Source organism: Pseudophryne corroboree, chromosome 1 (genome assembly GCF_028390025.1).
Source record: "Pseudophryne corroboree isolate aPseCor3 chromosome 1, aPseCor3.hap2, whole genome shotgun sequence".
NCBI lineage: Eukaryota > Metazoa > Chordata > Amphibia > Anura > Myobatrachidae > Pseudophryne > Pseudophryne corroboree.
The window spans coordinates 1,220,910,917-1,220,927,487 of record NC_086444.1 but is presented as its reverse complement, the minus strand read 5'-3'; positions in this window follow the sequence as shown (position 1 = coordinate 1,220,927,487).

The following is a 16,571-nucleotide window of genomic DNA, read 5'->3' as shown; positions in this document are numbered from 1 at the left end:
CACCAGCTCTAGGAGTCTCAAACTAATAGTGCTGGAGTTCCCTAACATTATCCCTGGCCTAAAATATTTAGTTGGAAGATTAATCCGTCAGTCCTGAATTCTTCCCAAGTCCTAGCCAATCAGCTTCAGGTGCTGAATAAGAAGTTTCATGAATTTTCCTCCAAGTGGCCTCTCATAAGAGTTTCGATACTGCTCTATTGCAGCATTAGCTAGTAAAGAACCAAATTGAATCTCCCAAATAAATTCTCTGAAGATCATAGGTAGATGTTTAATTTTTGTGAGCCATGCAAGTTATACTTTGGATTTGACCAAACTCTTCTGGATCAAAGGTCCAAAGAGTAGGTAGTGTTATGCCATTACTCCAAGGTGGACTGCAGATCTGGGCATTTGGTCTACCTGCAGAACATCCAGACCGCTAGTCACTGGATGCTTTCTTGACTGCATTGGAGGTCTGATCATCCAATTGAGCTACTGCAGAAAAAGTTCAGTTACATTCTCTGCAGCATGGAAGGAGTACAGACAAAGCATACTGCACAGAATTCCAGTGCTGTGGTTGGAATTTATTAATTAATTAATTTATTTATTTATTAACAATTTCTTATATAGTGATGACTCAGCATTAGACATGCCTAACAAAACAGATAAAAGATCATCTGGTGCAGTATTCATTGCATGCTTCTTGGATTCCATGATGCAGGTGGCCATATGGGTAGATTGATGCATCAGAGAGTGAAGAATGAAGAAAGAGGGTCCAATCAAATGAGTCAAAGCTACAAGTTGAGACAAAGTTCAGGCCCTGTGAAAGTAAATTATTTTCTGCTCTAGTCAGTTTATGGCTAGAGATATTAAAGATCATTTCCTCACACTTGCCCTCCTTCCTCTTGGATGTCCTCTTTTGACCACCCATCCTCAGGTGGATCATCCTAGACCAAATGGAGATTCACGAGTAGAGTCAGGTCACCCCTATTAAAGCCCCTGTAGACAGATGGGCATCAAAGCCCTGAGAGTCAGACGTGGAGTGAGAATAGTTGGTATCATAAACTTGAACCCTTTGCCATCTCCTAAAGTGTGCAACAGCTCTGCCACACCCAATACTACCATCCCCTAATAACCAGTGATAGAACTGTTGATTTTTATAGTCTTGTTCAACTTTCTCACCTTTCTTTCTATTAATTGCTATTTCAGTAGTATATTTCTCAATATGACTCATTTTTCAATCCAGTGCTCAGTTTTGTCCGCAGTTAAAAGATGAGTACATTCTCTATAATTTTTTAACATTCAGTACCCAACTACTTTCTAAGGAAAAGATCCAGAGAACATTTATTAAGAATACAGCACCAGTGGCTACAAAAGTTTGGATGTCTTGATAAAAAGGAGGCGCTCTCTTTATGACTGCAAAAATAAATCGATTGTTATTAGAAAGGCAGATAAGGGTGTTGTAGTGGCATTGCAGGATGAGTCAGCCAATCATCTGGAGAAATGTAGATAATTAAATGACTCTGTAATCCTACGATAAGTATTAAATGTAAAGTTGACCAACTGATTAGTTTAGCTACTGACAATGGTTGGATTGATGCTATTGTACCTTAAGTAAGTTTCTGATGGTAGATTATCTGGTTTGTGTGGTTTTGTATACCCTGCCTAAAGTCCACAAATTATTAGAGGACCCTCCCAGGTGACCAATAATTTCCACCCAATGATCAGAGTTGCAATCATTTGCACAGCTTGCAGATTTCTATCAACAAAATTTTATTAAAGTGATCAGTAATTATATCCAAAATACTTGTCATTTTTTTGAAGGGTATGCAGTACATATATTCAATGAAGAATGTTCTTTACCAGATTATTTGTTATTTGGCCACTCTGGTTGTGTATTCTCTGCAAACTGTAATACTGCACACATAGGGCATTAAGACACTACACAAAGCACCACAGATGGTTCCATATTCAGGTAGAACAATACAGTATATCATATTACTACTTGAGATTGTTCTTGAGAGTAACCATTTTATGTATGCTAATGAGTTTTTTATGCAGCAGTTAGGGACTACAATAGGATCAATCTTGGTCCCTGCATATTTTGTATGTATAATTATGAAAATGAGTACATTATGATAGGATATGGGGATAAGCTCCTTTATTTGAAACAATTATTTGACATTATTTTTGCTGTCTGGCAGGGCATTGAACACTTATTCTTAGACATGGTTGATACCCATAATGCCCTAGATAGTCCAATATGATTTGCTGCCTCAATCCATAAGATATGTATGAATTTTTGGGACATTTTGATTTTCAAAAAACACAGTAGGTTTACACACACTTTATATTGTATATCCACTGACCAGAACACTCTTCTTGTTCCTTCAAGCCATCATTCGGATTCCTTAAAAACAAGTTAACTGTATCTCAATTCCTATGAGTTTTGAGAAATATTTCAGAAGCCAACCTTGTTGGGAGGAGACAAGGCAAAGATTCCTCTTAAAAGGATTCAATAAAAAGGTGGTCGACTGACAACTCCCCAGAAAATTGTCCCAGGCTGATAAAAATACATCCAAAGGGTCGCAGAAACCTGGGATGAAGATCCAAGGCGTGAAATGTGATACAGTGTTAGCCGATTGATGCCTCTGATGTGAAAAAGGGCAAAATATGGTCAAAATATGGGAAGCCCTGCAATTACAACGTGTGATGTGTCCTGTATGTAAAAGATATTCTATATAGAACCAATATGAGACCTATGACCTCCAGCAGAGAGAAATGGCTGACCACCAGCAAAGGATGTTTCTGCTGTATGGGCTGTACAACCTTCAGGGTTCTGATTATGTGTTAGTCTTTTCCACATCTGCAAAATAGAAATATAATAATTTTACAGCATCACCTAACTTGACTGTCGGATAATGTCATCTACATCTTGATATGCCCGTGTGGGCTAATGTATGTGGGCAGCATCACAAGGACCTTTAAGGCGAGAATGGCACAACATAGGTCTGAAACAAAATTGGCATGTGAGAAAGGTGTCACTAATAAGCCAGTGACATTACACTGTTTGCAGGTCGTCCATCAACTAGCTACCCTGAAATATATGATAATTGACCGGGCGCACCCCCCCTACTGAGATGAGGTGGTTACTGTTACTATTACTGTTGAAAAATAGGACAGATGAATACATCAATTGGAAACAGTGGCACCAAAAGGCATGATCGAATATAATCACTTAAACATTTTTTATAAACCAAAATGGGTAGCCTGAGGGGGCTGATAATGTATTGTGGCCTTAGAGCCAACAACTGCATTATTTATTTATTTTATTTTTTTCCATTTGTTTCACTATATATTTTGAATTCATTTTTTGTGAAAAGTTTTTTGGATTTATGGGTTTACCTACTTTTTCCACTGTGGTCCTTTATATGTGCATAGTTTTTTTAAATATATGTAGTGATATTGAGCAAAATCTATGAGGCCCCTTCCCACATTTTCTCTCTCTCTCTATATATATATATATAGTTCCATGGAGATGTCCGCACTCACGTCCCATAAGCCATCACCGTGGGGTGCTCCTCATGATAACCCCAAAAGGTTTCACATATACCAGGTGTGTTGGAGAATCAACCGACCCCAACAGAGGGCACTCACCAGTCCATAAAGATTATAAAAGCTTTATTGATACATCACAGTCACCAGTAGTGTGTCGACGTTTCGACCCATAGGGCCTTTCTAAAGACAGTCAGAAAGGACATCCAAACAGCATGCCAGTTATACACATGTTTATAAAGGTTTTTAAAACACATAACGGACTGTACTTTTCATAAAAAATTATTAAAACAATTATACAGAAACATAAGTATATCCATCATTATTACATGTACATTATGATGTAGTTTCTCCTACAGAGATCCATCAATGGGATATGGAGGAAAGAAAGCAACCTTTCTGTTGTATCCTTATTCTTCCTCATTAAATATTCGGAGATAACATCAACAAGAAATACAGTAAACCAACGCGTTTCGTCTAGGAACTAGACTTCAGCAGGGGTGCGTCTAGAAATTATAGAACAACCATTCAATAAAATATATGAATACATGAAAATACATAAAAATACATAAGAAAATGTACAAACAATCCAAAAGAACAGTCCGAAAAAACAACAAAGATGGGCAAGACAAGGAAAAAAACGAAAACATGGAATGAGCAGTTGATAATCTCACATAATTAGAAGAGACTTTAAGATGTTATTCATAAATATGGTCCACCGAAAAAGATTTTATGTTAGACATACCTTAGATAATAATGTCTATCCAAGAGAGTGAGAGGCCTAGATCATTGGCCGAATAGGTTCATACGTGGGCTTCCAAACATCAATGAGGCGTGAAATAAGGGCATAAAATCAGCCTAATTGGGAATATAACAAGTTCTTGAAGGGATCTATTTTCTAAAATCAATTAAACCATAGAGGTTGAATAATGTACAACATACCTCGTGAATCTGGTAACTCAGATTACGAAGAGCTCAAAAGGGAAGCATTCGTATGGAAAAAAGAGGAATCAGCAACTTCATGCACACATGGAGGACCTAATGAGTTAATCATCATTTGTTAGTGTCTCACCTAATCATGGAGAAAGGTATACATAAAGGGAGGGCCTAAACTCAGATACCACTCATTTCAAGAACCACTGGTATATAAACGCCTTCACATCTGAAATGTGAGGACTAGTCAGACCATAAAGATATGTTCTAGGAGATCACTATTAATCTTTCCATACGTCATAGACCTTAACCTTCATTTAAAAAATAAAAAAAATAAAAATGGGCGTGTATTACCTCTTGGCTAATTTTTCTGTCTTTTTAGACTAGAAGTATAAAATGAATTACTTCTATATGAAGCACATGTGCTGATGAATCTGCATCTTATCAATGCAGACTCTATTCACTATTGTAATTAATCTATTAACATTAAGATTCCACAAGCATAAAATACATTAATCATAACATACCTCAGAAGTCACAATACAGGTGAAAAATGCAGAAATCTATACAGAGTCCTTATGGTATCCTATGGATATGATACCTAGAGGATTTAATTGTATAACAACAGTTAGGACCTATGTTAACTAAGTCCCAATCTGAGAACATATGTGTATAATCACACTAATTAAAACCAGTTGACCCAGGGATATATGGAAACAGAACAGCAAATACTCTAAAGAAACCACCACTTAATTACCAACAGGTGGACAATGAAAGAAGGAGGAAAATTCGTAAAAATACACTAATAAATTAGTATATTCTTTTCCGGGCGCTTCAACAGGGCTGTTTTCCTAAAGCAGCTGTTAAATTAAAGTGATAGTCAATCACCACATGAACAAAATAAACAAAAAATATATAAACAGCGCTACCAGATGCTAATATTCATAAAATTATATAAATTTTAATAAATTATTCAATAACATGAACACATGTAAATTAAAAAATTTAATTAATCGAATAAAAAACAAGCCTCATATGCCAATAATATGACCAATCGAGCTTTCCATGGACTCCTAAAAAACGGCCAGTGATATTGAAGAATGTTCCACTGCTTAATGTGTTATATCCTGCATGGATAACCGGATAACAGTTACCAGATCCTAAGTGGAGGAAGGCAGGGTATTCCACCTAGCGCGGTGATGATGATTCTGTCCTGCGCAAATGTAAATGGTGGTTCTCCCTTTTTGTTAAATGTCCACATATATGGATTTCTGGATCAGTCTCCGGAATTGATGAATTTCAGATGGGTCACAGCTCTAAAGACCACTGTGGGTCATCCCAACACATCTGTATCCAAATTTAGGACAAGCAATGGATAATCAGTTCCATGGATTCACTGGCCTTAGCGACGTCCTGGTCATAGGTTGGCAACCTAACGCATTTCACTGTCTGTTTGGCAGCTTTATCATTTGATAAAGCTGCCAAACAGTGAATCCATGGAACTGATTATCCATTGCTTGTCCTAAATTTGGATACAGATGTGTTGGGATGACCCACAGTGGTCTTTAGAGCTGTGACCCATCTGAAATTCATCAATTCCGGAGACTGATCCAGAAATCCATATATGTGGACATTTAACAAAAAGGGAGAACCACCATTTACATTTGCGCAGGACAGAATCATCATCACCGCGCTAGGTGGAATACCCTGCCTTCCTCCACTTAGGATCTGGTAACTATTATCCGGTTATCCATGCAGGATATAACACATTAAGCATTGGAACATTCTTCAATATCACTGGCCGTTTTTTAGGAGTCCATGGAAAGCTCGATTGGTCATATTATTGGCATATGAGGCTTGTTTTTTATTCGATTAATTTAATTTTTTAATTTACATGTGTTCATGTTATTGAATAATTTATTAAAATTTATATAGTTTTATGAATATTAGCATCTGGTAGCGCTGTTTATATATTTTTTGTTTATTTTGGACAATGAAAGAAAGCTGTGCTAGGAGTATAAGATTGCTCAGCCCAGCATGAAGACTTAATAATAAAAATATAAAAAATATATATCAGCAATTTAGCAAAGTATGAATACATATTTGTGTAAAAAGAAATCCAGCATAAACTTAAGCTAAATAGAGCCTGGTGTAGAATGTCATAAAGACAAGTTTTCCTTACCTTCCAAATAGTGATCAGCAGTGAGCCAGTGATCATGCAATGAAGCATGGAGGCTAAGTGCATGTTTATATAGGAGGAACTTTGATGACCTCACTTCCTTCAGTGATACTAATTAGTGTTTAAATGACTGTGAATAACTGGTATTATGAAATAATGAAGGGGGCTCTTTATAAATCCCCTATAGCAATGTAAGTATATAATAATTTTACAACTAGTGAAAATTACCATAAACCTAAAATTAAGCCACATATAATTTAATTAATTGGCTTTACCAAAATACTCTGTTGTGGCTAGTATCTATGTGAATTAAATGTCATTCTGTTTGACAGCTAACGGAGCCTATAGATAAGTGAATGGGAGTGGAGGCGGGACATAAACTTTTCACAATTATTCTAATTGGTGTCCGCGAGTACAGGCCTCCCCAGCAAGGCGACTTTGGTTGCCCATAACAACTCCAAGCGCGCTGCACTCAGTCGTGCCGACTCTGGAGCTGAAAGCCCCGACATCAGGCGCCACGGGTTGTTAGACCGGGAAGTCAGGGAGACTGACCGCGTCACGTGACCGGAAGACGTTGGGATGAAACAGCTTGCGTTCCATCACCACGGTGACCCTTATGTCCTCAGTTCCTCAATAGGAGTCACATTCTGTGGGACACCCACAGATTGTATCTATCGGCAACAGTGACTTATAAGTACATCATACATCCATAAATGCGCTGTTTAGATAGATTCATCAGGAACTATGAGTATTTAACTCAAAATATAGTTGTACTGTTAGTCTTATTAGATCTCACTATATACAGAAGGAACTTTGTAGAATAGCAGTAATGTGAATTCTCTATACGTGACAATAAGTGGTAAATTAGCAAAATATATAAGGAATCAATTGAAATATTGATATTTGTTAGTCTTAAAATGACATAATAGACAAGGCTCTATTTTTACAAAAATATTTTTTTTTTAGTATACACACCATTTGATAAATTAACACCTAACAATTGTAAATGAATAATTAATGTGGTGGTAATCATAAGGACCTCCCACTGGTTGACATATTATAGGTTCTACAAATCCCTAACCAAGGCTCAGAGAGGTAAACTAGACACCTATTGGCTATTAACAAGCTGAGTAAGGACAGGTCTAAAGAAATCTCAGGGAGGAAAGAAAGAGAAAAAAAAGAAGAGTATGGATTTCACTTTCTATAAAAGCAGGTCATATCTATATTCTCGTTGAGCCCATGTGGAATAAGTGTACTCAATGTGTAAATCCAATATGATTCTCTTTGGGCCAAGCGTATATCTCTATCCCCACCTCTTTTACTTTCCTGAATATGATCTAAGACTGTAAACGTCAACTCCTGAATATCTGAGTTGTGGTATTCTTGGAAATGTCTAGGGAGGCTGTGGTTCTGGACTTTATTTTTGATATTCCGCAGGTGTTCTTGAATTCTTATTTTTAGACTTCTCTTCGTCTTACCGATATACGAAAGCTTACAGGTATAGCAGATTTTGTAAATGACGTAATTTGTGTTACAAGTAACAATTGACTTCAACTTATCAGTTCTCATTCTTTCTTCTTTCCAGCAAAAGGCTTTCTTATCAATATGTCGACAGCATATACATCTATTACAGGGAAATAGCCCTGTTCGTGACATTAAAGGGTGTTTAGCAGTATTATCACTGATTGGTTGGCAGGGATGTAGTTTACTGGGTGCCAGAATATTATTAAGGTTATTAGACTTCCTGAATACCATATTAGGTCTTTCTGATAGATGTGGTCCAAGTACAGGATCCTTACGTAGCAGATGCCAGTGTTTATTCAAAATGTGTCTGATTTTCCCATTTTCTTGATTGTATTGTGTAATGAAGGGTCTCTCATTCTTTAAATGGTCCTTAGTTTTTCTTTCGGTTGTGAAAAATCTGTCTCTATCTAACTCGGATGCCCGAATTTGATCCCTACGTAGCTCGGAATCTTCATATCCCCTATCAACGAACTGTTCTACTAATGCAGAGGATTGTTCCCAGTAGCTGACCATGTTGTTACAATTTTTTCGCATTCTAGTAAACTGTGAAAAAGGTACTGTTGTCTTCCATCTAGTGAGATGCCAACTGTTACGTGGTATGAAACTGTTGGTATCGGTTTCTTTAAAATAGGTTTTTGTATTCAGTAATCCATCTGCATCAATCTTAAGGAGGATATCAAGATAATCTATCGTTGAAGGATGTTGCTTGTATGTGAAACTCAGATTATAGTTGTTATCTTGTATACAGGAGATAAAACTGATGAGTGTCTCTAGTTGACTGTCCCAAATTAGGATCAAATCATCGATGTATCTTTTATAGAACTTAATGTTAGAATGTTTAAACTTCTCCTTGGTATATATGTGCTCCTGTTCCCACTTGTCCATATAGATGTTAGCATATGATGGGGCAAACTTGGTCCCCATTGCGGTCCCCTGTTTCTGAAGGTAATACTGTCCTTCAAACTCAAAGTAGTTTCGTTGTAAAACAAACCGGATACCTTCTATTAAGAATTCCCTTTCGTTGTTAGAAACGCTGTCATCGTCCATTAGGATTCTCTCAACTGCTTTTAATCCCTTAGAATGTGGGATGGAGGTATAAAGGGCTTGCACATCGATTGTTACCCATCTGTACGACGGGAGCCACTGTAGTTCTCTTAAGTTCATAAGGAGGCTGGTAGAATCCTTCAAATACGATTGTTGTCTTTTCACGTATGGTTGTAATTTGATATCTAAGAACTGTGACAGGTTGGAGGTTAAGGAATCCACACCTGCCACTATAGGTCTACCTGGGGGAGGGGTTAAACCCTTATGCACTTTTGGTATGTGGTAAAAGACAGGAATCTTAGGTTTTTTGTTATATATATATATATATTCAAATTCCTCTTTAACTATTACCTCTTTCTTCTTAGCCTCATTCAGCAGGATGTACAATTCTTCTATGAACTTCTCTGATGGATCCCCATTTAATAGCTCATAAGTGGATGTATCTGTGATTTGTTTAAATGCCTCTTCAACATATGCGCTTCTTTCTTGAATGACTACAGCTCCTCCCTTATCAGCCATTTTAATAACTATGGTGTCATCCTTCTTCAGTTGTTTGACCGCGAGTCTTTCTTGAGCTGTGAGGTTATCACAAAATTTATCATTTTGAAGTTTCAATTTCTTGAAATCTTCTTTGACTGAGTCAAAGAAGAAATCAATGTGGCTACCCCTAGATTCCACTGGATAGTATCTAGAGGGGGTGCAACTAAGGGTTTGGTTTTGGGCTCGTGGGTCAATTTTTGAACTGGATTCTTCAAGAAGTGTCTTTTTAGAGTGAGAGTACGAATGTACTTATTGAGGTCTACAAAAAGATTGAATTTATCCACGTGCTGATTAGGGGCGAACTTCAAACCCTTATTTAATACTGCTGCCTGTGCGCTTGATAGTTCCTTTTTGGAAAGATTGATGATGCCTGATTTAGAGGTTCCTGTAGGAAGTTGATTGCTCTTCTTTTTTTGTTGTTGGGCGATTTTTCTCCCCCCCCTTGTGCCTCTTCTCCTGGGTTGAGATGTCTTTTCATTCCTTGTGGAGAGTCTAGGCGGGTATGGAGATGTTCCCTTTCTTCACGATACGGTAGACCTGTGTTCGTTCTTGTCCCTAAAAAAGCCCTCCTTTTAGGGGAGACTGGCCTTAAAAGGTTGTATCTATTGTAATATGAGTGTCTCTCATGAAAATTAATGGGGGATAATTGTGTACGGTAATAAACTCAGACTAAAACCAGCAGAACCTAAAATGACCTCTGAATACATAAATATTTTCTCTAAAATGGCCTACGTGCATCCTATAAGTATTAAACTGGTTTTGGTTAGTACGACGTATGTTCTAGATAAGATGTACATGTATGGATGACGACAATTATGCATTGTACAAAAATATCTAAATAAACCTGAATAAGTATCATCCCATCTAATTATCTTATTGTCGCTGGACCAATGTTGACCACTAGACAATGTCAAGGTTATCATGATATAGGATTCATCCTATCAAGTCATTATTATGTTTAATATTAATAAGCAGTATAAAATGACATCTTATTTGCATACATGAATAGAAGTAGAAATAAGTACTGTATAAATAGTGTTTACTGAAGGCAGACTGGGTGCGCAGACTTTAGGACTGATGTTATTGACATCCCAGCTGCTGAGAAATGTAATGTATTAATGTTTTTCTTTCTTGACTGTTTATACTGCATCATGAGGCAGATTTATTAAGCCTGGAAAACGGATAAAGAAGTGATAAAGCAGTGATAAGTGCAAGGTAATAACGCACCAGCCAATCATTACAGATTTGAAAAATGACAGATGCTGACTTGCTGGTGCGTTATCACCTCGCGCTTATCACTGCTTTATCACTTCTTTATCCCTTCTCCAGGCTTAATACATCTGCTCTTCTACTTGTTGAAATTGTTGTTTCCAAATATTACTGTACTTGTTGATTCTCTCTATTGTTTAAAATAAATAGCATGATTAATAACTTACATCCTGTTTCAACATTCGATTATAAATTAAACACAATCATAGTAGTTACATAGTTGTTGAGGTTGAAAAAAGACCAATGTCAATTGAGTTCAAGCTGTATTATAAAAATGTTATATTGTTTAAATGTTGTATCCTTGGATATTTCTTTCAATTAGGAACTTATGTAATCCATTTTTAAACTTATTTATTAAGTCCACCATTACTATCTTCTCTGGCAAAGAATTCCAAATCCTTACTGCTCTTACTGTGAAGAACCATTTTTTCTGTTGTGTATGATTTTTTTTCTTCTAATCTCAGGGGCTGTCCCCGTGTCCTTTGAAGCATTTTTTTGATAAACAGATCATCTGATAAATCCTTATATTGTCCCTTTATGTATTTATACATTTTAATAATGTCCATTCTCAGTCACCTTTTTTCCAGTGTAAACACATCTAACCTATTAAGTCTTTCCTCATAATTCCGTGCCCTCTAACCCTTTAACCAGTTTGGTGACTCACCTCTGAACCCTTTCGAGTTCTAAGATATATTTTTTATAGTGAGGTGCCCAGAACTCTAGACTATATTCCAGGTGTGGCCGCACCAATGACTTATACAGTGGTAAAATCACACTCTCATCCCTAGTCTATATTCCATGTTTTATGCATGCTAACACCTTATTTGCTTTTATTGCTGCATTTTGACATTGCATACTGCTACTAAATCTTTTATCAATGAGCACCCCCAAATCTTTTTCTACTACAGTTATCCCTATATTTTCCCCATTTAGTTTACAGGCTGCCCTATTGTTCTTAGTCCCAAAACGCATAACTTTTCATTTTACATCACCTTTTTAAAAGCTTGTCTTTATCAAATGCATACCGGAAGTGCAGCGGCGACTACCACTAATTAGTGTTTTTTGCTCTTAGTTATATGATTTGACTTTGTTTGTTAAGTAACACTGATGCCCCAGCAAATGGATAGCTATACCTCAGCACTAGCATGCATAGAGGGCTTTATTGGATATAAACAGACACTAGCCCTCCTACCACTGTTGAAAGGAGAGTGGCTGGCACTTTACCATGTTTGGTATAATGGGAGATACAGGGCACCACTCAGTATGCCTTGGTCTTTTCTGCTGGCGGGATGTCTTGAAGAAGATAACATTTGTGATCCAAAACATTGATCCTTTGCTATTACACTGGTGATATGAGTGAAAAAACTCTGTGATATTGCTTTTGAAAAGTCCCTGATGAGTACACCTTTGTTCTATTTGAATGTATATATATATATATATATATATATATATATATATATATATATATATATATATATATAATCCTTTTAACAATAGAAAGACTGACACATTTTACTTACTAGAAAGACTGGAAGGGGTCTTTTTGACCCATGTCATAAAACACAACATTTTTTATAGAATTTTTATTCAGAACAAGTTGGGTTTTTGTATATCACTTGAATTTTTTTTAATTACTACTAAGACCTATTGCATTTGAAAATTTATATTCACTGCAATTAGGTCTGTAATTAATATTATTTCAGTCTGACAGCCCAGAAAATACTTCTCCCCAACTGCAGGTGGCACATATGACTTTCTACCACAACCTCTTCCTTGAGCTTTAGGTGCTTGTAGTATTTGTGACTGAGCTCTAACTCTCCCTTGATCTGTTCCAGACTCATTGTCATCAGTGTCAGTCTCATAACTTTCATTGGCTTCAGATTCCTCAGGTATGTATGAAACATCACTCTCTAAATCAGACTGTATATCTTCAGTTTCTGACTATGCTTGTACTGCTGCTGCATCATCTTCTCCTCCTGAGTCTTCTTCATCTATATTTTGAAGACATATTAGAATTTGCTCATCTGTCAAACCAAGGAACCTGGACATTTTCAATTATCCAACTGTGAATACATGGAACTTCAAGTTAGGACTCACAGACCCTCACTTCACAACTGCTGAAAAGGAAAAAAGAACCTTATCAATTCAATATAACTCTTGAAAATATTTTAACTTGTTAGCCTATAACTTAAGAAGTTGCACATACATCATTTTAAAGGAATTTACATGCAAAACAACTCAGGGGTCATTTAGACCCCTTCAGTCTTTTGAGGTATACCTTGAAATATTTTCCCTAATATTGACCCTAAACCAACAAAATTTTGGTGGCTTGTTTGTGACATTTAAATATGAAAAGTCACACAAAAAATCAGATTAGCAGGAAACCAAATTGCTTAAAGGCAACATGTTTTTCATTGCTAAGGGGTCAGAATGACCCCTTCAGGCTTTCTAGTGTTAATTCAACAAAGTTTAAAGAAAAATAAGTGGGTTTTGTATTGTATAATGGCAAAGCATCTGATGTGTTATACAGTGTTTTTCTCCAGTATTGTTTTTCTGGAGTTGAATACAGGTTTTATAAACAGAATATAAATCTTTGGGAAAAATATACAACCCAGAACTCCAGCACATGAGGTCAGGATGGCGAATATCTCTACAGCCACCATTTATTTCCCTTTGGTGCTCAGATAGGCTGGGATCATTGCAATCCAGACACTGCAGAACACCAGCATGCTGAAGGTGATGTACTTGGCCTCATTAAAGCTGTCTGGAAATGTCCTCACCATGAAAGCCAAAACAAAGTTCACAGATGCGAGGATCCCAATGTAAACCAACATACAGTAAAACCCAATCACTGACCCTTCATTGCACTGAATAAATAATCATTCCCTGATAGGAGTGATGGTCATACTCTAGGTATGGAGGAGAAACAGTCATCCAGACACCACAGATCAGTATTTGTACAGAGGAGCACACAATGACCACATAATTAGACACTTTAGGTGTGACCCATTTCCTCCAAGAGCTGTCAGGTTTGGTGGCTTTGAAAGCAATGCAGACAGTAACAGTCTTGGTTAGTACAGAAGGGACAGCTGTGGAGAAGGAGATCCCAAATTATATTTGTCTCAGCCTGCAGGTTATATCCATTGGCTGGCCGCGGAACAAGAACACACAGAGGAAACTCAGCAACATGGAGATCAGGAGAATGAAGCTAACAGACCAGTTATTGGCTTTCACAATTGGGGTGTTCCAGTAATAAATAAAGTTACCTAAATTAAATAATGCTATGGCAGAGAAAGATGAAACTGTTACGGCAGATATTTGCACCACAATGTCCTTTTCAAAGGACAGAAAGTCATATATTTTAGGAACACATCTCACTTTTCTCTTATCCAGCCACTCTTCATCAGGACATCTATGGCAGATCTCACTGTCTAAACCAGGCATTCCCAACCACGGTCCTCAAGGCACACTACCAGTGCAGGTTTTAGTGATATCCAGGCTTCAGCACAGGTAACTTAATTAGTAGCTCAGTTATTTTGATTTAACCATCTATGCTGCAGCCTGGATATTACTAAAACCTGCACTGTTGGTGTGCCTTGAGGACCATGGTTGGGAATGCCTGGTTTAAACATAAATAAAAATAAAATACAGTAAGACCATACATATTATCTAGGTTGTTCAGTTCTTTTGTGCGTTATAAAGCAATTAAGCTGCATGAACATTCAAAACAAGTTGCAAAAATAAATTCATGCATTTTGTCAGCAATAGGAGCATTGGATATTTTTTCTCCTGAAAATTTTTATTGGCTATTTACCCAAATGGGGGGAGGGGTATCACAGTATTTGTTTTATTTATGTAATACTTGAGTCTCTTAATAAAAAGGGGTAATTAACTGATGCAAAATATTGCAATATAATATGTAGTGGATTTGTAATGTGGTATTTTATACTTTAATCTGAGAACACCAACATAGTTTTATGTTATTTGTGTGTAGTGGTTATTCTATCATACAGTATGTTTTCTATACTGAGAATATTTTACATAACATTTTTTAAATCTTTGCTCTAATACGTTGATTTATCTTATGTATATAACACATTTCTACCTGTTGTATTAGAAATTTCTCCCTCAGAACATCATAGCAGCAGGCATGGAATCCTCAATTTAAAGCTTTTCTGTATCCAGGAGGACATCTGTCATTGCACCAAGATTTCTGGATCTTGTACATGCATTAAAATATAAAATATGATTCAGGTTTTTATAAAAATAATTTATTTTGAATACTGTTTTTTTATTGCAAGAATGTTTACTATTTTTTATTTATTTATCATACTGTAGTTATATTATGATATGTTGATATGCCTTCATCCTTCATTGATAACATGACCATTAATACTGATGCCAGTTAAGGTGTATAAAATATACCATTTATTAAAGCATACCATCCTTTCTTTTAAATTGATACTCAAACCCTTCACAATGTACTTGTCTTTGGTCACCCTCCAGCTGTACTTCTCTTCACTTTAGAATTAAGCTACTCCTTCTTGTTCTTCCTTAGTACGCTGCCTTTCACTAGTACACCATGGCCTTTTCTCCTTCCTACAGCCACTCTGATTCTTGTAGCTGGCCCACATGCTGGGTACAGGATCACTGCACTGCATTGACTCCCAACTTTGAATACAGCTATCTTCAGTGAGTTGCCATATCCAGTGAGTTGCCATATCCATGCCCCAATTGCCTGTCCTTTCCAGTCTGGTGTAAACACATTTTTTGACACTTATATTATGGCAATCCTTTGTTTATTGTTTTTAAAACCTACTGTAATGCCCTGTTAATGAGAAATGTTTTGTTTGTATGTGTACTCTGTACAGTGGTGTATACATTTTGTGACATCTAATAAATAAAAATAAATAATAATCCTGTAGGATTACACACCTGAGAATTCCCCTATTGAAATATACAGTAAATGGGCAAAATTCTATAAATCCTGAATTTTGATTTATTTGGTGTTTTATTTTACACAACAGATCATTTTTAATAATTTTTTCAAATTACTTATTGTTTATTCATTCATGTTCAGCATTTATATTGCTATGTATAATCCACAGCCCTCCTATCCAACAGCTCTGACCACATATATCAAGGAAAGATGCTTCCCCTGGTCACACACTCCGCAATATGATCAATATTCAATTCATTTTTAACATAAAATAATTTATGATCAGTTATCTCTCTGAATCTTATTATAGGATATACTATTATTACAGATTAGACATGTAACAGTGTCCAAGTACTTTTTGAAGATACAGTAGTTTACATATATAATTGATTACAACAGTTTATTTCATTATTATTTATATTATTCTTATTTATGTATGTTATTTATAAGGTGCAACAATGGTCATTGGTGCTGTACAATTGGGTGAGCACAGAAGACATTGAGCAAACAATATGCAGACAACAAATATTGGATTTAATTCATTGATATAAAATTATACAATAACCAGCCAAAAATAAATTGACATACATTATCATGGCCAGAATAAGGCTG